This window comes from Hermetia illucens, chromosome 4 (genome assembly GCF_905115235.1).
Source record: "Hermetia illucens chromosome 4, iHerIll2.2.curated.20191125, whole genome shotgun sequence".
Taxonomy (NCBI): Eukaryota; Metazoa; Arthropoda; class Insecta; order Diptera; family Stratiomyidae; genus Hermetia; species Hermetia illucens.
The window spans coordinates 27,766,774-27,794,319 of record NC_051852.1 but is presented as its reverse complement, the minus strand read 5'-3'; the positions used below and the strand labels follow the sequence as shown (position 1 = coordinate 27,794,319).

The 27,546-nt window shown below is 43.6% G+C and overlaps 1 protein-coding gene across 3 annotated transcripts in view; it reads right to left on the bottom strand.

The window, feature by feature from the left end:
* LOC119656197 (protein sprint) overlaps positions 1 to 27,546 on the bottom strand; it is a 586,096-nt gene that overhangs the window by 477,624 nt on the left and 80,926 nt on the right. For 2 of the 3 annotated variants that reach the window (XM_038062584.1, XM_038062583.1), the window contains exon 1: positions 25,523 to 26,253. The exons of the other annotated variant lie outside the window; for it this stretch is intronic. The gene's annotated coding sequence lies outside the window, so the exon portion shown is untranslated. Of the gene's footprint in view, positions 1 to 25,522; positions 26,254 to 27,546 lie in introns of those variants that run through there. 3 annotated transcript variants of the gene reach the window in all.

Below are 27,546 nucleotides of genomic sequence, written 5' to 3'. Positions count from 1 at the left end.
ATGTGATACGGTTAATATCCGTGGTAAAGTGTTCTTTCCTGCCCGTTACCGTGAATGAGAAGTCTACCGTTCACGTTGTTTACAGGACTATCGAAAGATTTGCAACCACATAAATGCTCTTTTGATGGCAGCCCAATGCTCATCGATATTCTGAGACGCATTACTCAATATACCTGCCGCCCCATTAGCAAGATAGCTCTCCCGCTATCGAGCGACAGGGATGTCGTACTGCGTCCTAAAAAAACTATTGTGCTCCTTTATTAATTATAGTATACCTATAAACTATAGAATGCCATTTAAACCTATAACATACACAAACTTTATTATCTGCCCTAATTCCAAGTGTTTCAACCGGGTATCTGGTGTTACGTATTCTCCCAGGTGCCTGAACCTACTTTGCCCAATTGCCGGACACTGTCCCAGGACATGAATAGAGGTCCCGTTCCCGTTTTTATTCAAGAGGTGGACTGCGGCTCGAGAGCCCTATTCTGTTTCTGAGAAGTCAGTGTAGAAGACTACTATCACGCACTTCTCTGGGACTTCCGAGTTCTCTCTACCTTTGAGGACAACGTTATATCTTCTACTTACTTCCCTACAACTACTATATTTTCCAAAATCCCAACTTCACCCATTGATGCATCAATTAGAGCACTCTAGTCCCCACCATCCTACGTCCCAACAACCAGCCAGTTGAATATGTCCATTCAACATCCTCTCGTGCCAATCTCACTATACACCCAAGTTTTATCAGCAGGAAAGACGGGCGTCACGCAGTTCAGCATGCCCTGTGCATTTTAGATTAGCAGAACCCACATAATAATCTGTCTTTCCATCCTGAAGAAAGGTTTCCACTTTGTCTAGACATGTGGACTCATGTAAGTAGCGTATTTTTAACTGCTCAGGTGACTCAATCCTAAGTGGAAACTACTGCTTCTTATATACTGAGAAAGGTAGAAGCTTCCGCTTCGCGACCCAACTGACGTCTTCAACAGCTTTCATCATAAAATCGGCGTGAAGTACACCTGCAAATGTGCGGAAAGCAAAAGAATACAAATTGAGGAGGAACATCCAGGTAATCAACGGGCCTAAGACAAAAAGGAGGACTTTCGATTGTGGGGAAGGGAGCTAAACTATCGTTCGATGGGAAAGTAGTTCCAAAAGCGTAACCGCCATGAAGCGTCCTGCTATACAAACCAAACGAACGTGATGGTTTGATCTAAGTTCAGATTAACGGGGCTAACAAAAAAAAGAAAAAGATGAGATTTCACACTGCAGCAATCATCTTTTCAATCGATTGCGGAAAAGAGGAAATGTTAGCCTGATCCGAAGAAACTACAGCGGAAATTTCATGTTGGAATTGGGAAGTTCCAATGAAAGCAAGGAAGAAGATTTGAAAAGACTGCAACTCCGCATACTGAAAAATATGAGATCTATGCTCAGTGCAAAGACCTAAATGAGGCCACATCTAAGGCAGCAATATGCACCATTAGTGGAACAATTCAGACTACAGAACCAACATCAACGGTCTATCGTTAATTTCGGGAAATCGTAGGGTGGCATACTGACATTGCAAAAGTTGGTGCTGGATGAGTCGTCTGTTTCCTTAGAGAGCAGATCTCTTAGAAGATATACCAGGGAATGTGTAAACCTTATGGATCGATCCCACTGATGCAAAAGGTGTAGTGGAAAAGCCCACATTGCCAAGCATTGTGGTTCGCCCCCAAGAGCGTGCTGTTGGATAGAAGAAGTGATTGAATAGCAGACACACTTCCGGAAGCAGCGAGCATCCTGACTTTAAAAAGTCATTAGTAGCAGTGAAAAAATAAGGTCGATTCTTAACCAGGAGATTAAGGGGTTGTTGTTAGGAAGGTTAAACAAAAGCCTCAAACTAACTGCACTGGGAAGCAAGATTTATATACCCGATCTTCTTCTGAAGATTGCCTATTATTCCTCAGAAGACCAAGTACGATAACTGACTTCAGAGATTCTTGGAAGCGTTACTAAACCGGCAGCGGAAATGCTCAAGATCGGACTTGTTTGTGACATGCATTATGGGGGGATCGTTTCTCCGTCATGGGAACGTCAGAAACTAATGCCATTTCCAAAAGCTGCCAAGTCTTCTGGTAAGCCGCTCTTATACAGCCTAAATGGTTTTTAAAAATAAGACCCATATTAAAAGTATGTTGTTGCTTCGTACCGTGATCGCCCTCCAATATTCTGACTGGTGAGACGACGTGAATAGTTGTGGTCTTAGTTCTCCTGATTGGCAAATGAAAAACATCAAAGGAGTAACTGAGTAGGCGTAGGTAGCGATTCTCACGATCGGAAGAGGTCACGGCACCCACAAGCTTATTCCCAACATCAAGTTCTGTATGCAGAAAACGGACAGGGGGCTTAACTATAATCTCACACAAAATCTGATAGGACATGGAGAATATCGTAAATACTTAGATATTTTACCGAGCTATCGCGGTTGCGAAATTATTCCGATGGACCCTAAGAATCTTTTCTTTTACCTAATGTCCTTGATTTGTAAATAAAAGAAAGGATCTGTCGCAGATATGGCTGTAAAAATAATACCAGAGAATTAGTTGGAGAAATGCCTCTATGCCAGGAAATATAAAGGAGCCAGTGTGTGATATATGTATGGTGGGAAGACACCCCGCAATTGTTGGGCAAGCCAATAGATATATTTTTTTTTATCAATAGATGACTAATCAAGGATAAGGGCACGTCTTGATTGGCTATGACGAATCAGGCGTCAACCTCGCCTAAACATCGTCATCATCAGCTATTAGTAATATGCTTCAACTAAGAAGGCTAAACCCAGGAGATTCATCATCTGGCGCATTGCTTAAATTTGTATAGTGGAAGAAAATCATTGCACATATTCGACTTTTTCGGTCATTTATGCGAGTAAAACTCCGCGCATTGACTCTGGCGTTAGTGCCGTGTATGTGATACAGTGCATTGGTGTGCGAGTACGTGGTTGTAAGCACATGACTGCGAGCACGTGACAGCAAATGTCATAACAATTCACCGACACACCAATACTTGAACCACAATGGCCATAGGTCAGTTATGTACGTCATACCTATCCCGCAAATTCGCACAGACATTCCATGCCCCCTAGAAATTTGATTTGGTCCTCCTATGTGTAGTGTTCTTGGCTTCAACCATGGCTAGGAATTTCCAAGAAGCTCCTCCTCTTCTTAAACTTTTCTATGCTATTCAACATGAAGGTTACTCTCTGTTTGACCTTACGATGAAGATTATAAGTTAAATCTTAGAAGTATGACATTTTAAAAAGCCCGCATTAATATAGGTTACTAGATTCTAGTGTAGCAGATTGTTGAGTAGATATTACCATTTTAGACCGTGTTGTCAAAATACAACCACTTTAAATCCTAATTTGCAACCACCTTTAAACTGTACATTAGTTTCCATTGATCGTTTTCAGGTGTCTTCATTCATGGATGATTACTCGAATTTCATCAGCCTCTTCAATTTCTATACTCAATCACGTAACTATACCAATTATATTTTATTCCTCTCTAAATCTAAGTATATTTCAAGTTGCATCCACGAGTACCATATCTCTCAACCCCATTACCGTTCGTTGGTCTGTAATTTTTCATTGCAATTTCGTGAACATTGTAAAGTATCTAAATACATCGAGTTTACAATGCAATATAAAATCTGCACAACTAGGCACATAACCGGTGAAAACAAAGCAAGGTGAAACCATAGTCGCAACAGATAAAAATCTCTCACGTTCCTTATAAAAGTCAGAAGAAAAAATCTAAACAGGAGAAAAAATAAACTCAAAATAATAATAGTCCCGTGCACAGTCAAGTACCATTTGGTGAAACAGTTTTTCATTGCTCTTGTCACCATTTTTCTTAGGTTGGATGAGTATCTAAGTATCTGAGAAGAAACGGAGCAAATGTTAAAGCTCTTCGATGCAGTAATGATACTGTTGACGGTCCATGGTGATGAAGATGAGGACGGTATGCAAACAGACAGGGTACTTAGTATTGTATGTAGTTCGATGGAGGGTTAAGGTGGGGCTTTCCAGATAAAAACGAGAAAATTCGTTGAAATCTTTGGATATTGCTCTTCTATGCATTACCAATGAAAGTAGTGTAAAGTCGATTCTATGCACAATCCCTCACAAAATTTTAATTTAAGCTGAATCCGATGAGCATATTATGAGACCCAACTTTCCTTCGGGGGTCTACATACAATTCATTCTTGAACTGGAGCCTTTCTAAACTCCAGTTCGTCCCGAGAACTATGAACTGGGCTGAAATGCAATTTCCCTTGTAAGACTCCCCGTTAACGTTTGCACTATTAAAGCACGAAATATCTTCACCATCCATAGTGCGGGTGTTATTAAACTCTCAAGTAATCTGGTATACCCAGGGGGTTATTAAACAACCCGTGCGACCATTGTACGTTGACTGCTGAATACCACCATTGTTTTTAAAGATTCATTTCCACGACTTCTTTTTTTCATTCCATTTCCGTATTGTTAATATTTTCCTCGTTAGCGTAAAATAGCTTTAGAGTCGTTTGTTTATTGGAGCACGTCCACGGACAGAAGATGCAGAACCTCTTGACTCCTCTTTCATATTTCTGATTATTCTTTTTCACTTTGCAGTTAGTCTGCATAGAATGCCTGGAGCCATGGGGTCTATTGAATTTCTTGGTCTTTTTCAACCACACAAGGATCATTTTCCTTGATTTTCATGGAGCTGAAGTTTAAATAACCGACCACCGAGCGCAATTAAACGTTTCTTTACTAGCATCTATCGCCTATTCTCTATTGCACCCCCATTTTTCCGGTATTCAATCTGAATGTCTTTGACAATGCAAATAAAGATATGAAGTAGAGGATTTTCCCTGCTTTTATGCATGGTTTGGAGAAAATTAGAATTGAAAGGATTGGATCAATCAGAGTGTTCAAATATTTACTTGGCTACAGAGACTCTTGGGGTGCAATAGTAGGGCCTCACTAGTGCGGTTGGAAAATGGGAAGCGGTTGAATGATATAGGCCTTATCATGACTGGCGCTTCCTTCCTTCCGGGTAATCACAACTGTCTTGAAGTACTTGTATTGTGGGGTTACCACTCCAGTTAACATCACTTTGAAATCATGAATATCGCAATTTCGACTTTCTCGGTTCATCGAGATGCTATGTAAGCAGCAGAGAGCATTAAACTAAGAGAAGAGAAAATCATACTTGAAGGAATAGAGTTGCATTCTGTGACAGATTGGATATTAGAATGTCGAGTATTATCCGGAAAAAAAGTTTAATTACAAGCAATACCCAAGAAAAACACATATACGAGGAGCAAATTGAAATTCTAGGCGACACGTCATTCCATATGCGCAGGCTAGATACGAAGTAGCTAACTCGTGTACCGTTCGTATCGCTAATACCCAAATTGTCTTCCTGTATATATATATATTCAACCACATCATGCACTACATACACTTCGCTAATATTATAATAAATCCGCAATCGGATTGAAGATCGACGCGCAACTGGTTGAAGACCGACGAACAAACGCAATGCTCTTCTTCCACTATACAAATTCAAGCAATGCAGCGGGAGATGAATGTAGTCGTCTTGGCGACACCCTTAACAGGGAAGGATTTCTGTGGAACTGTGACTGTGTTAGTGAACCAAACGCTAGCCTAGAAGGAACCATGATAACTTTCAGGTATCCGTGTTCCTTAAAGCAACAATTCACTCATAATGTGTTGCTATTGGCTCCTTGTTACCGAGAGAATATGTGGCGCTTTAAGCGTAACATCATACAAGTTTTTAATTTTGGAAATAGTTTCATCAATTCACTAGCGAGTGTTTGAGCTCGTAACGAGAGCAATGGAAGAAAATTCTTTTTATCCATGATAGACTTTAAGTTGACGCTCATGAATTTATCTAACACTGAGTTTATGAGACGACAGGGTCTTAGGTCTTCGTTTCTTGACAGCTACTTCCGCTAGATTCCGAGAAAGAGCACCCGTCTTGAGCGCGATAATTGGAAGCATATATGTGTACTTATAAACATAAATTATCCTGGAGCACATGTAATGACAAAAGTGAAATTAGAAAATGTGTGTGCCAGAATCAAGGAAAAGTTTGGGGCCCCACGTTGGGCGCCATTTATAACGACTAAAATGCGATGATCAAACGACCATCAAAAATGGCCGAAGGCGATCAAGGCCCGACTGCACGCGCGGAACCGTAAATCTCCCGAGTGCCACTAAGGAAGGATCCACGATCGTCGATCATTGCTAATTCTGTCTCAGATGTTCAGTGAGGCGCGGCCTCTGAAATTCCTACCCACAGTAGGTACATCTTCCAAAATAATGGCCTGAGGATGCCAAGGTATCAAGTGGGTCTTGCGCTTTTACTGGGAATATTGTCATCTCTCGAGCATCTCTGCGCGGGAGTCTTTACGTCTTCAGATAAACTCTATAGCCAGCTTCTACTTCTCCAGAGATTTTCATGGAGGGCTTTCTTGCAATTTCTGCATTGAGAAAATGGCAAAAAATATTTTAGATATGCATACATATATTGGCGTAATAGTAGTATAGTATTTCATAAAATCAGTAGCTTGTCAGTCGGGAAAAAACGAATTGACATTAGTTTTCCGAACATTCAGGATACCTACTATATAGGTAAGGTTCTACCGAAAATGCAGTGAAGAAAGGATCTGTAGTATTCAGACTGCTGCAGTTGCATGTATTATCCACAGTTACCCTAATAGTCAACTTGACCAAATACCTCTAAAAATAAGCGAAATGAACAATATTCCATGTGATTCATGTAATGGGGTATAGGGAAAGCCGAAAGAACTGTCAGAACCCATTTATCTGAGCATCAGCATGTCGCTAATAGGCAAACAAATTATTCTTCAACATTACCATAATATGTAATCGCGATAAGAATTATATTAGGGATAGCACAAGGGATAGTAGCATTCCTATTTCACCTGAAGTATTCCGTACAGTTGTTCTGGATATTGGTCACCTAGCTTCCTTCTGTATCTTTGGTAAGCCCTACTTACCTACAGGAGGACGACTTGAAGGATAGTACTTTCTTTGTTACACGAGCAATATACTAGCCTACCAAGTTGCGACTTCTCTTATCTGTCTTTTTCACAATCGTCTACAGTCTACGACAAGGGGATGCCCTATCATGCGTCCTCTTTAACCTAGCTCTCGAGAAAGTGATCCGTGATGCTGAGGTAAATGCAAGAGGTACGATCCTCTTTAAGTCCACCCAACTACTGGCCTATGCTGACGATATCGACATTATGGGAAGAACCATCCGAGACGTACAAGCTGCCTTCATCCAGGTCGAGCAGGCGGCGCGAGATCTTGGGCTGCACATCAATGAAGCAAGACAAAATGTATGGTGACGACGTCAGCACTGAAAACCAATCAACGAACAACATCAAACCGCACTGGTCAAGAATAAAGATAGGAGAATGCAACTTTGAGACCGTTGACAATTTCTCCTATCTAGGGTCGAAAATGAAATCCGCGCACGGTTGTTGTCAGCCAACAGAACCTATTTCAGCTTACAAAAACTGTTCCGCTCGTAACGTCTCACCATAGACAATGATCTTGCCAGTCCTCATGTATTCTTCGGAAACTTGGGTTCATAGCAAGAAAAACTGCGAACTCTCGGCCGCGTTCGAGAGAAGAATCCCCCTACATAAGAATGGACGATTCCGTAGCCTACGCAATGATGGAATCTATGAGCGATACCATGACCGTTCGGTTGTGAATAAAATCCGGCTCAATAGGATACGGGGGGTGGGTCACTTAATCCGTATAGATGAGGACGATCCCACCCGGAAAGTCTATAAGGGCAATATCTATGGTAGGAAAAGAAGACGAGGCAGACGCTGCCTAAGATGGCAGGCCTAGACCGGATACCGTTTGTTGCGCCGTTGATGATGATGATGAAAAGCAATGTAGAGAGAGCGATACCTCGTACCGTATTTCTCGATGACAGCGGGATCATTTGATCCTCTTTCTCGTGGAATCTCTATTAACGGGAGGTAATTTTTCTGCTTACTCCAACAGTTTTCTCGTATCTTTTCTAATATATATATCCCTTGTAACTCAGTAAAAATGGTACCAATGTTCTAGTACCAGGCCTAACAGGCAGCCATTTAGGATCGGAAGATGTGAGTTTCAGGTAGGAACGATAATTAGACACGCTGCTTTATGAAATGGGTTTTTCAATGGCTTTGGAAGTTTAAAAGTGCCGCCTGAGGACAGGGCTTTAATGGCATGAAGTCAATTTGAAACAAGAACATTTAAAAGCACTGATCAACCAAAATGAACGAAGAGGGAGTCTACAACTTTCAAACTGTTAAAAACTTCCCTTGTCTAGGATCGAAAATTACAACCGGTGACAGCAAACAGAGCCCATTTAATTTGCTTCGCTCACAACGAGATGATGAGCTTGCAAGTCTGTTTGGTTGTGGATAAGATCCGACCCAATAAGCTACGGTGGGTACGTCACTTATTCATTATAGAAAAAAGACCACTTGGCACATCCTACTCCAAATGACAGGCTAGCAGGCAACCGCGCAAAACTAGCACATTTGAAATTCCTTACAAGGTGACCTAAATCGGACTGTGGTCATTACGCGGTTGCTAACGACGAACGCGGGATTAGCATCAGGACGATAATTCTTAACAAACTTCATGTCAGTTTCGAACAAATAAACAAATATCCTTAATCTAAATATATACTATTTTAATCCTCATCGTATCAGTGAATACAGATATGGGAGCACGTTACCCATATCTGCATTAAACCGGTGTTCCTGAGGCTCTTTTCCAATGAACCTCCTAAGGGTCAAATTTGTTGCGCTTGACCTCTTTCAGCACTGTTACCCACTCCATTTTATGGTCATGTTTTACAATATACCGTGCGACTGCAGAATCGATATGTGTTGTTCTGCCCATTTTCTTAGCTCAGCTTCTTTTAAATGTTCCTTGACCCGAGTGTTGATTAGCCGTTTGGTTCGCCATACGTATGTACAAAGGCAATATTCGCAAGACATCTTCTAGATGCCGCTTTTTTCTTCTTCCTTCTTGGAGTCTTTTTCATTGCCTAATTGCGCTTTGAGCATGTGAATCCTGCTTGATCCTATAGCTTATGTGACCATCTTCTTCACTCTTCTTCGAACAAAGTTATTAGGCGATTTTGTTCCTACGTACCTGGCAACTTCCTAATTAAGCTATGGATTAGAGTTGGTCGAAATCCATTTTTTGTGGCTGTATCAACAATGTATGACTTTTCTTTTTCAAACCTTTCTTTGGTAAGAGGTATAGCCAAAAGCCTGCGCACCATGGATCGGTAGAGCTACTCTATGCTGTTGTGAGTGGTTACACGTCCTGATGATGGCACCTTGTGTACTCGATGGATTACTATATATGTCGAATTCAAAGCCGCTATTGTTCTTTAGTATTTTGATGTCGAGCAAAGGAATGTCACCGTTTGATGCCTCTTCCATCGTAAATTTGATATTAGGGTGCCACTTGTTTATTTGGTCAAGCATATATTGCTTATCCCCATCTTTTACAATGGCCAGAACATCATCCACATAGGGTAACCAAATTTTAGATTTGGTCATCTGTCGTTCTATTCTCTTTTCTAGGCCTATCATGAAAATCTCACTTAATAGTTGGGATAATGAAACTTAATTTCGTTGAAAAAAAGAAGGGGATACTTCCAAAATTCCCAAATCTTCTTCTTTTTCTTCAGCCTTTGCCCGGTCGCAAGCGGTGTCGGCTCTTCTAAAATTCCCAAATATTTGTGAGTATATCATTTTTGTCATTAACATACTTAAAGTGGACTGTCATTTTCAGGACTTCATGTGATAGCTATTTAAGTCCGCCACATTATCGTGATCCACCAGATCTTCATGAATCCAGGGTGCTCCAGTTTGGCGTTTCTAAAAGTACGCACCTGCACGTATATCTCTCTCATTTTTGTATGCATAAAATTAATTGCGGGTTGCTTATTCATGTGTTAACAGAGAGATGACTTACCCAAATGTTGTGTTCGTCGCTTTCATGACCTCTGAAGGTACCCATTCCATGGGCCTACCCCAGTTACGCCTAGAAAATGCAACTTTCATCCCTATCTATCTTTCCCATATCGTGAAATTTCTCAATCATTCCTATTTGACCTGACGCACTTTGACCCGGAATTGAAACTAATGCCTTTCTAAGTTTTGCTAACGTTTGCATCCAGAACCAGCCAACCTGCTGATAGGCTGCGGTGCTTATGCAAGGCATACGCTTTGGGGCAGCTCCGAAATCAACGAAAGAAGTGAGTCATTCTTTGATTTTATTATTACTTCAAATCTATCGGTGTGTAACAGGGGCAGTACACCAACCTTCCACTTCCCCTGCTCGGACAACTGTGCCGGTTGGGAGGAGATCCTTAATATCACCCTAATAACCGACGATGGGATTCTTAAGGTGGGGGACTGGAGAGTGTCTGACCAGAGATCCTTCTCTGACCATAGTTGGATACTCTTCAGTCTAGATCTCGCCCCAGAGGTCTGCAAGCCCTTTAGAGATCCCAAGAGGATCGACTGGAGAAAGTTTGGTCAGATAATTAAGAACAAACTCTCCGGTGCACAAAGTGGTAGGATTGGCACGACAAACGAACTGGAGTTAAAGGTCCGGGCTCTGAAGAAACCATTCGATACCGCCTTTAAAATCTCGTGACCCTGCCACCGTGGTTGAATGAAGATCTCCCTAGCCTCAGGAAGCTGACCAGAGAAATCTTCAACATCTGTTACAGGCAAAAATACTGGTAGCCATACAAGGACTACCTGAAGAAGTACAAGTTGGCCATCACGACCGCCAAGAGGCGGTCTTGGCTGGGCTATTGTCAGAACATAGAAAACACTAGTGAATCCGCGAGGCTAAGTAAGATTCTGTCCAAGGAACATAAGACCCCATCGTTTCTTAAAAAGTCGGAAGGCTTCTGGACGGAATCTTCTAGCGAAACCTTGGAGCTGCCGGTTCAAACGCACTTTCCCTCCAGCGAGGAGGACAATGAGTCAGAACCTAGCTTGGAGGGTTTGCAACCCCAGCTGTGCGACATTATCAAATCGGTAATTCCGAGGATAGGATCGGCTGGGCTATAAACAACTTCTCCGCATACAAGTCTCCCGGCCCAGATGCCATAATGCCAGTCATGCTACAGAAGCAGCAGGAAAGGGTTGAGCCGTGGCTTGCTGAAATTTCCCGGAGTTACATCTCTTTAGGATACGAACCGCAGCCCTGGAGGCGCGCACGAGTGGTTTTCATACCGAAAGCGGGCAGGCGCGGTCATGAGTCCACGAAGGACTTTCGACCAATCAGCCTGACCTCTTTCGTGCTAAAGACTCTAGAACGCGTCCTGAACATTCACTTAAGAAAGATTATGGAGAGAACGCCCCAGCATGCCTACCTCAAAGAAAAATCCACAAAAACCGCCCTCCATGAGGTAATTGGCACTGTTGAGCGGTCGCTGCAGTACAACAGTATACCCTTGCTGCCTTCTTGGATATAGAGGGAGCTTTTAACAATGTCAGTACCAACGCCATCAAGGAAGCCATAACCGGTATTGGATTGGAGGGGTATCTCACGCATTAGATTATATCCATGCTAAGTACCAGGATAATCTAGTCGGATCTGGGAGGCAACCACTTGACCAGAGCTGTGAACAGAGGCACGCCCCAGGGTGGCCCATCTCACCGGTGCTCTGCTTAATAGTAATGGACAAAATTTTACGTACATTGGACAGGAGCAGGGTGAAGGTGGTGGCGTATGCCGACTACTTGGTGATATTAGTATCAGGGTGTTTCTCTCCATTATGAGCGATATCATGGAATGAGAGTTGCGAAAGGTGCGCCTGTGGGCCGCAAGATGCGGACTCAGCATAAACCCAACCAAAACGCAACTGATGCTATTCCCCACCAAGACAAGGATACCTGAATTCCATCTACCACGGCTGAATGAACAAAGATTGATTCTTACCTCTAATGTAAAGTATCTAAGTGTAATCCTGGATCCTAAGCTAAATTAGAGGTTGAACATAAAAGTGAGGGTTAAGAAGGCCTCTGTAGCCTTCTATGCCTGCAAGAGAACCTTTGCAAAGAAATGGAGTCTCTGGCCGAGGATGGTTATCTGGATGTACACCGCTGTAGTGCTCTATTGTATGGTGGCAGACTTTGAAGAAAAATACAATAGAACAAAGCTTAATAGCATTCACAGAACCGCGTGTGCGGGTGCTACTGGGGCTCTGCAGTCCTGCCCGGCAGGTACTCTCAATGTAATCCTGCATCTCCTCCCCCTAGACCTCCACAATAAATATGTTGCAGCGTGCAGTGCCGTCAGACTGCCGTCAGAGTCCGGATGCTGGGCAGCGCAGTCCTACGGCCACAGAAATATCCTAGATGAAATACCTCGGGAAATCTGGGCATCCCCCACGGACTATGTCACACGCAAGCTGAACTTCACGAGAAACTTTGCTGTGGACCTTCCAACCAGGGCAAAGTGGAAGACCGGCGGCGTGTTGCAAGACTATGACACAGTATTCTTTACGGACGGATCAAAGATGGCCTATGGAGTCGGCGCGGGGGTTTTCTCGAATACACACGGTGTATCCAAGTCGTATGGTCTCCCAGGTTTCGCCAGTGTATTCCAGGCGGAAGTATTGGCGGTATTGGAAGTCTGTCGATGGCTGGAGCGTGATTTAAGCCCCAAGCGTAACATAGCCATTCTGACCGACAGCCAAGCGCCCATCAAGTCCTTGTACTCAACGACGAAATTTTCCCGGCTGGTGGGGCAGTGCAGAGACGCGCTTTACCGTCTGGGCGGCACGCTCAAGGTCACTCTCCTCTGGGTTCCCGGGCATAGGATCATAGAGGGGAATGAGCGGGTTGACGGATTAGCCAGGCAAGGCTCCGCTCTTGGCAGTCCCTCGGCGAATACAGTCGGTATTCCGCTGTCGGTTGTCGGAAGCCAAGTCTACTCGCACTACCTAGCAGCCGCGGCCCTGAGGTGGCGAAGGCTTACAAGCTGTGCCAAGTCAAGGAGAATTTGGCCCGCTTACAACATCCCGATCACGAGAGCTCCTGTGCCAGACGCTTGCAAATGCATTCAAGATTACGGCGCTCTGCACGGGGCACTGGCCCATAGGGGACCATGCCGCTAGGCTCGGCACACCCTACAACTGGCATTGCCGAAGCTGCGGAGAAGGAAGGGAAACCCTCATGCACTTTCTCTGCGATTGCCCACCTCCAGCTAGAGTCAGGCTGCGGACACTGGGTAAACCATTCTTTGGGGACCTCAGTTAGATTTCTAGCTGCAGGGTTGGAGAGCTGCTTTCCTTCGTGAATGCTATGGACTGACTCTGAAGATCCGAGCCGGCTGGACTCTGCATAATTGCTCCCATAACAACAGTCACGGTCTTAGGAGTTTGTGGCATCAAAACGGCGCACCAAAGCGCTAATTGGGCTCCTCGGAGCGGCCACTGTTACCTACCTACCGACCCTTGCATCCAGTAGAATTTTTGTTACTTAGGTTCCCCTCAGAGTTTTTATGAACTCCCTGTCTCTTCATTTGTTCTTATTCTCTACATCTCTCAAATTGATCAACATCTTTGTAGCGATCAGACCGATCAAAACCACCGTACGTACACCTTCGAGAATTGTGGGTGTTATCAATTGCTTGCAACTACCTGTTGTACATTGTGTTATCAAATGTTCACATTCATTTTGGAACAACAGCTTACAGACAAAACTATCAGCTTACAGACAAAACTGAGGAGCTAACTCCAATTCCCTTTGTGCAAGAAATAGATAGATATTAAGTGCATAGTTGGGAATGCATCATTATCTCCAACTATCCCACATCTAAGATAATACAAGATTCCTAACCAATTCTTCTGGATTTCAGGTTTTATAAACTTCAGACGGCAATACTGACTATCACCTTCCCAGGATAGTTGCAATCATATGAAGGTAAGTGAATGTCTCGCCTTTGTGGTTATTCTGAACTTAAGATTTTTTGCCATCAGCAAAAGTCTATTTACTTTTGGGTATCGCTGGGTCTTGTTTCAATACAACAGAGAGTCCATTACCCAAGCGAAGGCTCAGTCGACTGAACTCTAAACATTTGCCTTATCAGTGACATCATACTTTTTAATCTGAAACGATGCAATCTATATACACAATAGATACATAGGTACAAGTACCTATGGACGAATGTGATTCATGTACACGACTAAAGGGAACACAACTCATCTACAGATAAAGATAAATTTGTTCATATGCCTGGAAGTGCAGAAAGATTTGCTGAAGTGCTTGGCTTGCTTCGTTGGGAGACTTGTGCAATATTTGCACAAATCGAAAGTGGTTTTTCTATGTCGCGATGTATCTAGAGAACGTTGACGGCAAAATGATGAAGGTGAATAGAGTACCGTGACCTGTATGAAGGTATTTCACCGATATATAAGGAGAATTCAGGCTATAGCCGGATACTAAGTGTTTTTATTTCTGTGGTTTTCGCACCTTCTCATCCGAAATCGAGAAAACGTGACGATAGTTTGGTGGATAAGAGTTGATTTTGAATGGACGGGAAGTTACTGGCTTAGATGTATCTACGTAGCATGAGATACAGATATATGGACTCAGCTTCAGGTGTTAAAAGAGACCTTTGACAGGAAACAGTGACATGGGTTGAACTTGAGACGAAATTGGCGAGAGAAATCAATTGTCCATGTTCTATGAGAAAATTGAAGAAAATTGTTTTCTAAGCGGTTTTGAAGATTTGTTGAGTCTGCACATGGCACTCTCTAAAATGGTTTATTTTTTTTTTTAATGTTGCCATTTAGATAGTCATAATCTGTGGTACTATTCCCATATTTACCTTAGGCATCAAATACCTCATGCAAGAACCGTGGGTTGTTGTTGGGGTAGTCAGGGGCCTAAACTTCCAACATGCTGACCTGTTGTATGCCAATGGAAGTGATCGACCCCGCTCCTGCATGGTAGTCTCAAAAGACTTTCAGGCTAATTTGGCTAACGATCTATGTGATGGTGACACCACATCGGCTAAACTAACCATAAAAAGTCAACGGGGAGATAAAGAGATACTATGGTGTTCTGCATATTTCCCCCATGACGCAGAAGATCCAGTGGATCATTCATCAGAGCTATCCAATATATCAAAAGTAGAGGCATGGGGGTAATAGCAAGATGTGATGTCAACGCTCACCACATATGCTGGCAAACGGCAAACCATTTCCTTGAAGTACACTTCCCAGGCAGCATCTAAAATCTAATCTCGGGGCCCACTGGTGCATACAGCCCTCAACCGAGAGACTGTAATCTGGTATGCAAGGAGGTATCACTGGAGCGAGTAAAATGGGCATTTAACTCGTTCCATAGATACAAGTCTGCAGGTCGGGATGGAATCATTCCTGCGCTAGTAATAGAGGGAATGGATGCTCTGGGTTTACATATTCGGAATACATATCGCGCAGTAGATGCTTATATTCCAATTAACTGGCGTGATGTGAAGGTATTTTTCATTCCCAAACCAGAAAAACTCACCTACACCGACGCAAAAAGCTTCTGACCGATCAGCCTAATGTCTTTTCTACTAAAAGGACTAGAAAGGCAAGTAGAGCGTTTCATTAGGGATACACAGATTAACCATAGGCAACACGCCTACCAGAAAGGCAAATCCACGGAGACAGCACTCCATGAACTTACGGCAAAAATTGAAAAGGAAATGTCCAAGAAAGAATATGCTTTAGGCGCATTCATGGACATCGGAGGTGCCTTCAATTATGCCTCATTCGCAGCAAATTGGGATGTAGCAAGACAGCATGAATCGAACCGCTGCTAATCAGTTTGATATTTCACATGCTAGAATGGAGAAAAATTCACATATCGGTCGGCCAGAAGTCTATTAAAGGGTTCTCTCTCCGCTGCTATGGCTCTTGGTAATGGATACCCTGCTGGAGGACAAGAAAGCCTTCCCGCAAGCGTTTGTGGAGTCATAATAACTACCGGTAATTTTGCATGAAATCCAAAGCTGGTGCCTCCGCAATGGACTCACGGTGAGCGCTAGGAAGACTGGACTACTTATGTTCACTAGTCAAGTGGGGCAGCTATACGCTACCCACCTTAGTAGGGGCAAAAATCCAGCTGTCACAAACAATCAAGTATTTAGGAGTACATTTCAACTCCAAATTAACGCGGAAGCACCATATCCAGGAACAATATCAGAAATCCTGCAGATTGCTCTGGTGCTGTAGGAATGCGACAGGTAAGACCTGGGGACTTTCACCAAAACGGATATACTGGATGCATACATCCATAATAAAACCCATTTTGATGTATGCATGCATGTCTGGTGGCCGAAACTGAACTTTGCTAACACCAGAAAGCTGGTAACGTAGATTCAGAGGCTTCGTTGAGTAAGTATTACTGGAGCAATGAGTACTACGCCGACTGCGGCACTTGAAGCTATCCTAAATTTGCCCCCGATTACCCCCGAAAGCGGCCAACGAAGCATATAGACTCGATACCATTGGGGCGTGGAAAGGCGGCCAATCACACGGTCATGCGTCTATCTGGAAATTCCTTGAAAAAACATCCGGTAGCCCTAATGCCGACCGATCATATGGTTTCCAGATTCGTCTTTGAAAAGACATACACTGTCGTAATCACCGAAAGAGAAGAATGGTCGACAAGTGGCGATGAGTCTTTTCAGATTACAGACTTAATCATCTTCACCGACGGGTCAGTCATGGAGGGCGGAGCGGGAACAGGGGTGTTCTCGGGGAATTCGATTATAGAACTGGCCCGACCCCTCGAAAAAATGACGACCATATTCCAGGCGGAGATATATGCCATTTCATTGGCAGCAGAAGAATGTCTGCGACAAAAGTGGAGGGGTCGCACCATTCGAATCTCGAAAGAGCCTAGGGTCACTAGAGCGGCATTTTTGTTGTCCCTTAAGAAGCGGGACATGAAAACCCTAGTAGGGCTTTTTACTAGCATAAGGAAAAAATTGGGGTGGTGGTGTCACCTATGGGTAGCCAATGTGAAGAGGAGACGCCCCTGCACTTTTTGTGCAGCTGCCTAGCTTCCGCAGATCTCAGACGAAGACACTTTGGCAAGGTCTTCTTCAATGAAGAATGGCAGTCAGTGGGCCACTGCCTCTGGAGAATGTTCGCAGATTGGTTAAAGCCTGCGAACGCCGTACGCGGGAAGCCATTGAATAGGCGATTTACGGGGTAGTACAATGGGCCTAACAATGGCCTGAGTGCTCTGAGCTGCGGCTCCCCCTAGTAAACTAAACTAAACTAGGCATCAAATTGTTTAAATTACATCCACAATAGCCGAGTTCCTCCTATTTGCAGGTGCGCTTGAGGGGGAGGGGCACTTATTTAATTTGGCATGACAAGTTCGTTTGGAAGCATTTACATACACAGGTATCAATTCCTGAACATACTAAACAGCTTGTGCTATATTACATGAATATTTGATACTAAATCAATCAATCTTGCCTGAACCATTTGAAATTGACGGGTCCAGACTTCTAAATTAATTTTTTTCCTATACGTTCCATGCATGATAACTACCATATTAATAACTCTCCATAATCGCTCTATCATCAACAATACAAATTAACACAGTTGAGCCCGAGGTCTATCAGCTTTTTTGCTCATTAAAATTCAAAATCTCCATTCCGCCTCAGAAAAAAGCGCCTAACCAGGCGAAATTAACATTATCGGCTCATGAGCGTTTCTGAACATGCGTTTCGGTTGTCTCAACTTACGCACAAAATTTGACACCACCAATTAGCGTTACCTTGCCTGACAGTTCGCACATGGAAAACCAAACACTGACCATCTCATTATATAAATATTTCAATTCAGCCGGTGTCATCCCATTTAACACGCTCGGAATACCGTCATCGAGTTACACCCCATGGAACCTTCCATAATAAGCTTCACACAATTACTATATTATGGAGTATCGTGTTTAGCGGAAAAATGCAAAAATGCAAAAATGCATATATTATCAATTAAATAGGCAACTTGACGCCATCGGTTGCAATTATTATTGCTGGAACTCTAGAACGACTAGACGACACGCTGGCCTAGTCGTGCCACTTGTAAGAATGAGGAAAATGCAGTGAAGGGTCTTAGATGGCAGCCGCAAAGTTGACGACAGTAACGACGTTCTAGATATTCTTGCTGTGCTGGCAATTGTTGACGGCGGTAATAATAATAAATTCTTCACTTTGTGGTCATTTATCCAAGTGTTTAATGCTGGATCTAGGTTCATTAGTGATGACGGCTTTTGGATGTAACACGCAACATGGACCTTATTCCATAATTTTGTTATTAAAATATGTAGATTCAGTAATGGGACTGGCAATTTTAGAGCTCATTGAAGTCCATAGAAACCAGCCCTGGTTTTAAATTTCACGCATGCGAATAATTTTCATTGAAGATATACCAGGAAGTGCAAATGAGAAGGGGATGAAAACGACTTTTCAGATTAATGGTGCATAGTAAGCACAATGAAGGCAGGAATCAGGAAGCTAACCATTAGCTATGCTAGTGTGGTCAAAAGCATTCGGCTGGCCATACTGCTAAAAATGTTTCCTGAGCAAATTCTCATTCGTGAGAAGCAGGAAACTATCGAAGACCCTGTCGTAGGGCAGATGTGCAAGGAATGAACTGCAAAACTTATGTTCACCGGGACACGCTTTCGATCAGGTCGTTTACTGGTGGACTGGGCGGCGGAAGACACTGCAGAGTGGCTTAGGAGCATAGTTCCTAAATTGCCAGGCTGGGAGGGAGCAGAACTGTCAACATCTGCTGGGGATGATATACCAACCAACAATAAAGACGGAAGATCTCATGGACCTCCTAATCGCTGAGAATGAGGACCTCCATACGCGATTATGAAGAGTCTTCAGAAGTAAGGTGGAAGGCAAGGGTAGACTCCTAATAATCGGAGGGCGACTCCGACTCTGACGAACATTGTGTGTCTCCCGAATATACCCAGTTAAAGACTAAAGGTTCCGCACCCCAATATTTTCACAAATTTAGAAAATTACCAAAGTTAACCGAAAATTCAATGATCAGTCATAAGTGTTGTCAGGCCAACTGCACGGGCTTTGATAATAAATCGAAGTCTGTGACCTGCAATGGATTCTGCCAAAGTAAGTTGGTATTCACCTTACCTTGGTGAGCACTTCATCTGTTCCGACTGCCAAAACACTGGCAACATCAGGTTCATCACGAAAACAATAACCGCCTCCTCCCAGTCAATTTTCATGATCCCATCGTCTACAATATGATCAACTCATTTAATGGCAATGATTTACAGCAAATTATCCCAAACTCTAATCAAAATGGTAAATATTTTGATCTAATCTTTACCATTCCTATGACGAAGTGGCGATCAGTTCAACTATTTTGTAAAACAAAACTTTATTAAAATCGGTGTATTGTCGGTCTGTCCGTCTGTCTGCCTTTTTTTAAGGATGTGGAGATCTTCGAACGACTCTGGCCTGGGCACGGGATTTTTACCCACTATGGTTTGACAACCGCATGCTCGTGCTGCCGCACCAGTCAAATTTGTGCCCCATACACCACCGTCAAGATTTTTGTACGGTTCATTAATTATAGCAACCTTCATCGATCGGGCAAGTCGATGCCGCTAGTGCATACCTTCGCGCGTGTTCAAACATTAGGCATTTAAAGCACCTCTTTAAAGAGATCTGTTCCCTTAGTTGGCAAACAACCCATCCAATCCGAACCTTTCCCACGCCAACAACTTCTGCGCATTTTGTCGCATTGTGTCCGTTTGAGTACCGCCATAAGGTTTCCTTAGGCTTACGATAGATTCTTCGCTGAATTCCTCCAACTTGAATTGTTGCTTCAAGGCAGTGCAGATCCTTCCTCTAGATGTTACCTCACCGAGATCCTTGCTCTGTATATAGATCTCATGTTTTTGAGAACGAACTGCGACATTCTCCCCAAGTGAATTTATAACTTGGTTAAGAAAGCCGTCAGTTTTTTCCACGGTGAATTTTTTCAGCTCAAACAAGAGATCCCGTTTCTGGGTCCTCCCGATTTTGCTGACATTTCCGCCTAGATCTTTTAGGTCGGGGTCAGATTTCACCTTTCTCAGTATCTCCGCATACGTTTGATTTCCTTTGCTAGAGATTACAGTTGCCTCCGGGCGAATTCGCAACTTTGGTTTCCTGTTCGTTTTTTTGTTTACGACTTTAGTCCAACCACCGTTCTTATTTTCCTTCGGTTTCGCTTCGCTAGTCGATATTCTGACTTTAGGAATTTCGGGCCCTTCTGAACTTTTAGTTCCGTTTATTGAACTGGGGAAGACCTGTTTTTTCCTTTTTGGTGCCTGTTGATTCCCCAAAGCTCCCCCTCTTTGTCTCGCACTCTCTTACTTGACCGAAGGTCGATGACCTTGTACTTTGGTATCACTTGGGTCGCCTGTGACACTGTTGTGGCTGGGATGCTCGGTTTTTGTTTAGACTTTCTTTCTTCTTCTTGCAACCTAGTGTAAAGCGCCCTGATGGCTCTTAATAATAATAATAATCGTTGGCGCAACAATCCATATTGGATCTAGGCCTTGAAGTGTGTTAGAGCACTTCATTCAAGACCGTAACGGTACACTAGGAGGCAATGTGGTCAGCATTGCGCTCGCCCGAGATTATTACCCTGATTTGACTCAGGTACTCATTCACAGCTGAGTCGACTGGTATCCGACGTCAAATCACGATACAAATTCCACTGTCACCAGTGAGATTTGAACCGCGACCTTCCGCACGACAGCCTTGTGCTCTAACCACTCAGCTATCCGGACACATGGTGGCTCTTACCATGTTCTTAAAGGATTGGTGTATGTTATGCTTGTCCTTGATAAATTCGGACAACTCAACTATTTTAGTCCCAAGCTGCATAGAATATAGTTATTCTGGGTCAGGGCTTTGTTCTCGGTGAATCTTTGCCAGATTACTCCTTTTACAGACCTCACTATTTTTCAGTTGCTGGGCTTCCATGAGCTTTCTCTTTTGCCGGCTTTGTTATTGGAGGAGATAGTAAAATGGCTGAGCTTCTCCTAATTGGATGTATTTGCTGCTGCTGGAGTACCTCTTGATCAGATCCGATGGGTGTTGAAATCGCCTTTTTTGGCCAGCTTTCTCCTTTTAGCCCATCATTCTTCATTCAATTGGTGTTCTTGGCAGAGTTGTCTGCGATGTGGTGGAAAATCTCAACACAGTCTTCATTGACTCATATGAGGCCAGCTGTTCGGCTAAGACAGTTAAGTCATCAAGGAATATAGCATGCTGGAACAGGAACCTGGCCAGAATGAGAACAGAGGTAAGAAAACTCTTCAACCGGGCAAAACAAACCGGGGACTGGCCAAGGTACAAAAATGTACTGACTGCGTATAGCAACGCGACCAGGGAAGCAAAACGAAACAGCTTCAGGGAATTCTGTGAAGGCATCGAACAGATCACAAAAACAACCGGGCTTTACAAGACTGTAGCCAAAGACGGGGCAATATCCTCTGTCTGTTTGAAAAAGGAAGATGGGACATTTACAGAGAATGAGGAGGACAGAGTACACCTGCTTCTCACAACTCATTTCTCGGGGCCCTACCCCACGGTGGCAGACGACAACATTGTGTCCGACACCCCAACAATGAATAAAAGGGGAAGAAGGGAGAACTGGAAACTTGCAAAAGAGGTATGCTAAGAAACTAGGGAAGTGGGAACTTTTACACCACTGAAATCACCCGCAGTAGATGACATTTTCCCAGCACTAATCCAGAGAGTCGTAGAGTCTCTTCTGGGGGTGGTAAGGGGGAGCATATCCCTGGAATATATACCAAGGGCATGGAGACGGGCAAAAGTGGTCCTTACTTCGAAAACGGGTAAAGAGGATCCTTTTCATCCTCAATCCTTCAGACCAATTTGAGTAACATCGTTTGTACTCAAAACGGTGGAGGAGGTCATAGACAACTATACTAGAACTAACGTCCTAAAGCGTAATCCGCTACATCAGTGTCAACACGCATACCTGGCAGGACGGTTAACTGAAGCTGCTCTTTATCCCCATATCATCGAAGGAGCATTTGACAACACATCGCACACAGAGATACAAGATGCCCGGGGCCGCAAGCAAGTGGGAAACACCCTGGCATTCGCATGGGAAAAATACTAGAAAGTAGGCAAATAGAATACTACTCAAAGTTGTCCACAGGGCGGGATACTATCACGCTTATCTTGAGCATGGTAGTGGACGAACTCCTGGATGTGCTGACAAATACTAGAATACAAGTCCAGGCTACGCGTTTTTCGTTTTAATCTGTAGCGGCAAATATGAGGCATCCTATGTGATGGAATCCAAACTGGACTAAGGGTTACTAGTGCCTGGTGCAGGAAGGTGGGACTGCGGATCAATCCCCTCAAAACTACCATTCACTAGAAAACGTAAGCTTGATCACCTGAGAGCCATACGGTTACATGACATTTAGGTGAAACGAAAAACAGAGGTCAAATATTTGGGAATTGGGCTAGACCAAAAAATATTATGAAAGACGCATGCCGGAAACACTTCGGAAAACTAAGAGGGCTCTGATGACTTGTAGATCCATAGCAAGAAAAAAAGGGGTTGCGGCCCGAAAATACTACTTTGGATATATACTGCAATAGTAATACTAATGATTACCTATGGGGCGGAAAGTTGAGCAGAAAGAAGTGAACTCAGTACACTAGCCAGAGAGTTACACAAACTCCAAAGAGTGACTTGCGTGTATATCAGGGGAGCAATGAGGACATGCCCAATGGCACAACATTGCCATTCTGACTGATAGCGATCAAAGCACTTAGGACCAACCACGTCAACTCTAAACTGGTATGGAAATGCCTTACGAGAAAGAGACAGAGAGAGAGAGAGAATGCGCTCGGCTCGCTCAATAAGGTCTGGTTACTCTGGGTTCCAGACCGTCTTGGGCCGGAAGGCAAACAGACAGCGGACGAACTAGCCAAGAAGGAAGCAGGGACGCCTTTACACGGGCCAGAACCCTTCTGTGGAATCGAAAACAGGTTAATGGCTATGATATTAACAAAATGAAGAAGAATGGTTGAGGGAACTATACCCCCAGGGTGTTTTTTGGGGTATACGAACCCAAGCGCACAAAGGATTGCTTAAACCTCATCAAGAAAAACCTCTGAATCATAGTGGGAATTCTCACTGGTCAAACTATCTCCTAGGGAAGCTAAGGATATCTAGGGACACTGTCTGCAGGTTCTGGGACAATGTCCGGTACTTGTGCGAAGTAAGCCTAGGCACCTGGGAGAACACTTGGGACTGAAGATAAACACGAACAAAACCGGGGTTCACAGTCTGCTGATCATCGCACTCCCCCTATCCGTATTAGTGGGTAGAGCATGGAATACGTCCATCAAATTGTATATCTAGGAAGCGTGGTTTTTACCGACGTTGGCACCGAACTGAAAGTTGCCCGACGCATTGACAGCGCTTGATCCGCACGAAATTTTTCCGTACTAGTGTTCTTTCTGTGTCGCTATATGGGAGTGACATACGGAAACTGACCACCACTGTCACTAGAAAGCGACAAGCCTTCGTCAACACCTGCTTGCGTTGTATCGTCGGGGTACGCTAGTCCGGTATTATTTCAAAACATGAAAGGCCTGTCATTCATACGCGTTTTGATCAGAAGGCGGAAGTGGCAATGGATAGGTCATACATTAAAAAACGGCGACAATTATATTATTTTCTACATCATGCAGTGGAATCTACTCTTCCAAGTTGGCCGATGAGTGGGTTACCCCAAGAGCACTGGGCGAAAAAGAGTAAAGGAGGAGTGCGGGCATCTCATTAAGTCTGGCGAGGGGCCGAAACGCATGTCAGCGAACTGCGAAAGATTGCGCGTAAGAGTGGTTGCCACGCTATACACCACCAGGGAGTAAATTACAACCATATATGCATATATTCCTGTAGGTAGTGGTGGTTGTTTTGTATGGGAGGAGTTTAGGAGTTTTTGAAATAATAGCCTAACCTCTGCTATAAACACAGATATGAGAGAAAACTTTAAATTTTTGCCCCGTAGCTGCTACTACGATTCTATAAAATCAATAGTTGAATTGCAAGTAGGCTGCCCTTGAGTATTTTTTTTTTTTTGTTTAAGAACTAAGGAATCCTGAGTCCCTATAACTTCATAACCGACCGGACCATATAGAAAAACACTCTCTCCTAACTTTTTGATTCCCGGACAGGGTAAGTATCCACCTTTTCTAAGAAAATGATTTGCAGTTTCGCTCATTGGTAAGGCTCTCTCTCTCTCTTTCCGAGAGTAACCGAAAGCGGTTGCCATGCCTCGTTTACTGCCTCATATAGACTCTTGGACACGACATGGGGTTCTCTCAACCCCTACTTGTTCAGGCCACATCATGGCAGAACAAGTTTTTGTAAAAAGACTGTACTTGGGTATTTCACACTAAGATTGAGTACTTCAGGTAATGCAACTGTGAGACTCTGGAATGGATACTTTTCAAAGTTGTACGTGCTAAGTATAACCAAACTTAGTTTGCTGAATGATTCAACGTGTAGACAGAATAATGTACTACCACCAAGGGCTGTAAATAAAAATTAGATTAAAGACCAACGTCGCTACCTTAAGCAGTCACGCTCCTAGTTTGCGAGTAGTCCATTCTTAATTCTAAGCTTCGGCCTATAAATAACAGACACCGTCATTTTGCACTATTGCAGGTGCAACAGACATGCCCTCAAGACGTAGGTGGCATGCCCCGCGAATTTATATAACATAACATGTATGTATTTAGATATTAATAGGATGGAAGTACTCTTCTAACTAACGCTCACATAAAAATGGAACCTCATAATTCGTTTTGTTTATGAGCCTTCCACACCTCTCAATGTACAACTTCCCAGAATATGTTCATTTGCTATTGCTATCTTAATTGGATCTAAAGCGTGCAAAATAAACTGAAATATAAGCTTCTTTGTGTTTTTCTAATTTTAGCATTTATTGATAAGCGAAAAAATGCTCATGCTGACTACTCAGGCGATTCCCCCTACTCGGCCAGCATCAACATTGTTGTCATTCCCGCATTTTATACGACCTCCGGAGCCAAAGAGCGAAATATTTTCAGCGTATTTCCAAAAATATTGGCTCATTAATTATTAAAGAGTTGGGACCGGTCTGACTAATCCAAAGTGAATCTGCAAAGAAACATTTTGTGCATCATCATCCTCACATTGGTTTAAACATTCCGCACTCAACAGCGATCCTTGTTTGCTTCATCTCAACTTTTTCCCATGAGATAATAAACAAGCAACAGAGCAACGAGACGTTGCGCACTCACTATTCACTCATGAAATGATAATGGTTAACGCACTATTAAGCTTGCGCGCTCCGATGTAGCGCGTTGCATCACAAAGGACAGGAAACGGCCGAATAGTATCGTCCGAAAAGGGGCACACACTGGAACCGGGAACACATTCCCATTTTATCGCACACTTCAATTAAGTCCAATTGAGGCTCCTTGGAGATAACTTCTATTCACTGCAAATCCACAGGCACTGCACCGGGAAGATGCCTTGCATCGGCTGCAAGTGGGTTCACCTTTCCTTATCAGTGCACTCACCGCACGACCGAACTTCACACATCTCGCGGACCCGCTGACCAATTAATAGTAATTATCCGCTATTTCCGGAGATGGTATCAATTGTAGGTGGATCACGTCTGGTATTGTGTCGTCCAGAATTAATTAAATGACCGTTTAATCGCCATCCGCCCTCGTCCACATATGCGAATTGCCAAAATACCTGCGCACCTTCGAGATGGTATCTTGCGGGAAGCTCGCGGCGGTACCAAATTCAATATCTTCGCGCGGCCCAAGTCATTCGTTCCAATCGAATAATCGCGTCTCACTGAACTCTAGTCACCGGCTCGCCATAAAATCGAGCCCGGCTTATTGTGCCATTGTGGGGCTGGCGTGCCAGTCGTCACTGGAGCCCGAACTCATGTCGAAGCCCCAGCGGCCAAGAGTACACCGTCAAATGTTGGCTCCCAGGTTCAGCTCGCATCCACGTATGTTTGTTTGGCTTTGAAGCAACATCTGAGCCCGGATCCAGAGAACCCCAGCTCCATCGACGAAAGTGAACTTGCGACAAAAGTCGGGGGAGCCAGCTCCTTGCAAGATTTCTAGTACCACGGGGACCATATACCCTGTTTGCATCAAAAGATGTGAGACAGTGCAAAAAGTCTGTTCATTAATATTTAAGGGGGGTTCCTGAATGACATCAGAGAAGAGAGATTGAAGGGTGGCAAGTACTGATAGGAAAATGTCGGTGCTATTTTTCATATTGGAGCTCAGAAGTGTTACACCGAACGAGCAGGTTTCATTGAAGGTATCTTTCACTGATATCTATTGGAAGATAAAAAGTACAAGATAGAGTACAGAATAAGAGCAAAAATGTAAAGTTCTCGGAAGACTATTAGGCAATGTATAGTGCAGGCAGGGAAGAGCATACGAGTCGAAGAAGATTTTGATATTACAGATATTGTCCATGTATCTTAGTGAACAGATTTTATCATAATAGAAGAATGAAAGATTTAATTAATTCGTACCTATATTCGTGACGCTTTTCGGTAGGTTAGTAGATGATAAATTGCAATATCATAGTAAAGGTAGAAGATGAATTTGCTATGCAAAAACTAATGGAATTCAGTACTCCAGAGGTATGGTAGTTTGGGGTAATGCTCGTATGGGATTCATTTCTATTAAGCAAGGTCCATCATCACACGTCAGCAACTTGTACGAGAAGGGACAGGAGAATAGCATACCGGAGATACGACCAGGTAGGTCACCAAGCGAAGGCCTGCAATGAAAGCGAAAGTAGCATTCTCTGCAGGGGTCGTGAGGCGTCTGGTGAGGGCGTCGCACACACTGCGGGCTCGGGGCGGCGTGCAATCTTTAGGGCGGAACTGGAGAGGGCAAAGGCTCGAATGGCATGATTGCCCTTCCCCTGTGTATAATTTACAACGAAAGTCTAGATGAATGCTACTTTCCCCGTCTCTGGAAAGAGGCCCTTATCACTCCTATGCTCAAGAGCGGAGACCCTTTCTTTGCTCTGAACTACCGCCTTATTTCTCTTCTCTCCTCTTGCTCCAAAATCCCAGAAAGATACGTCAACGACTGGTTGACCGCGCACCTCATTGACCTCATTGTCAAAGAGCAGCATGGTTTGGTGAAACATAGATCAAATCTTCTGGTCTTTACCAACATTCTTGCTAAATGCTTGAATTCACGACAGAAGGTGCATGCTATTTATACCGATTTCTCCAAAGCCTTTGACATCGTTGACCATCACATTCTCCTCTCTA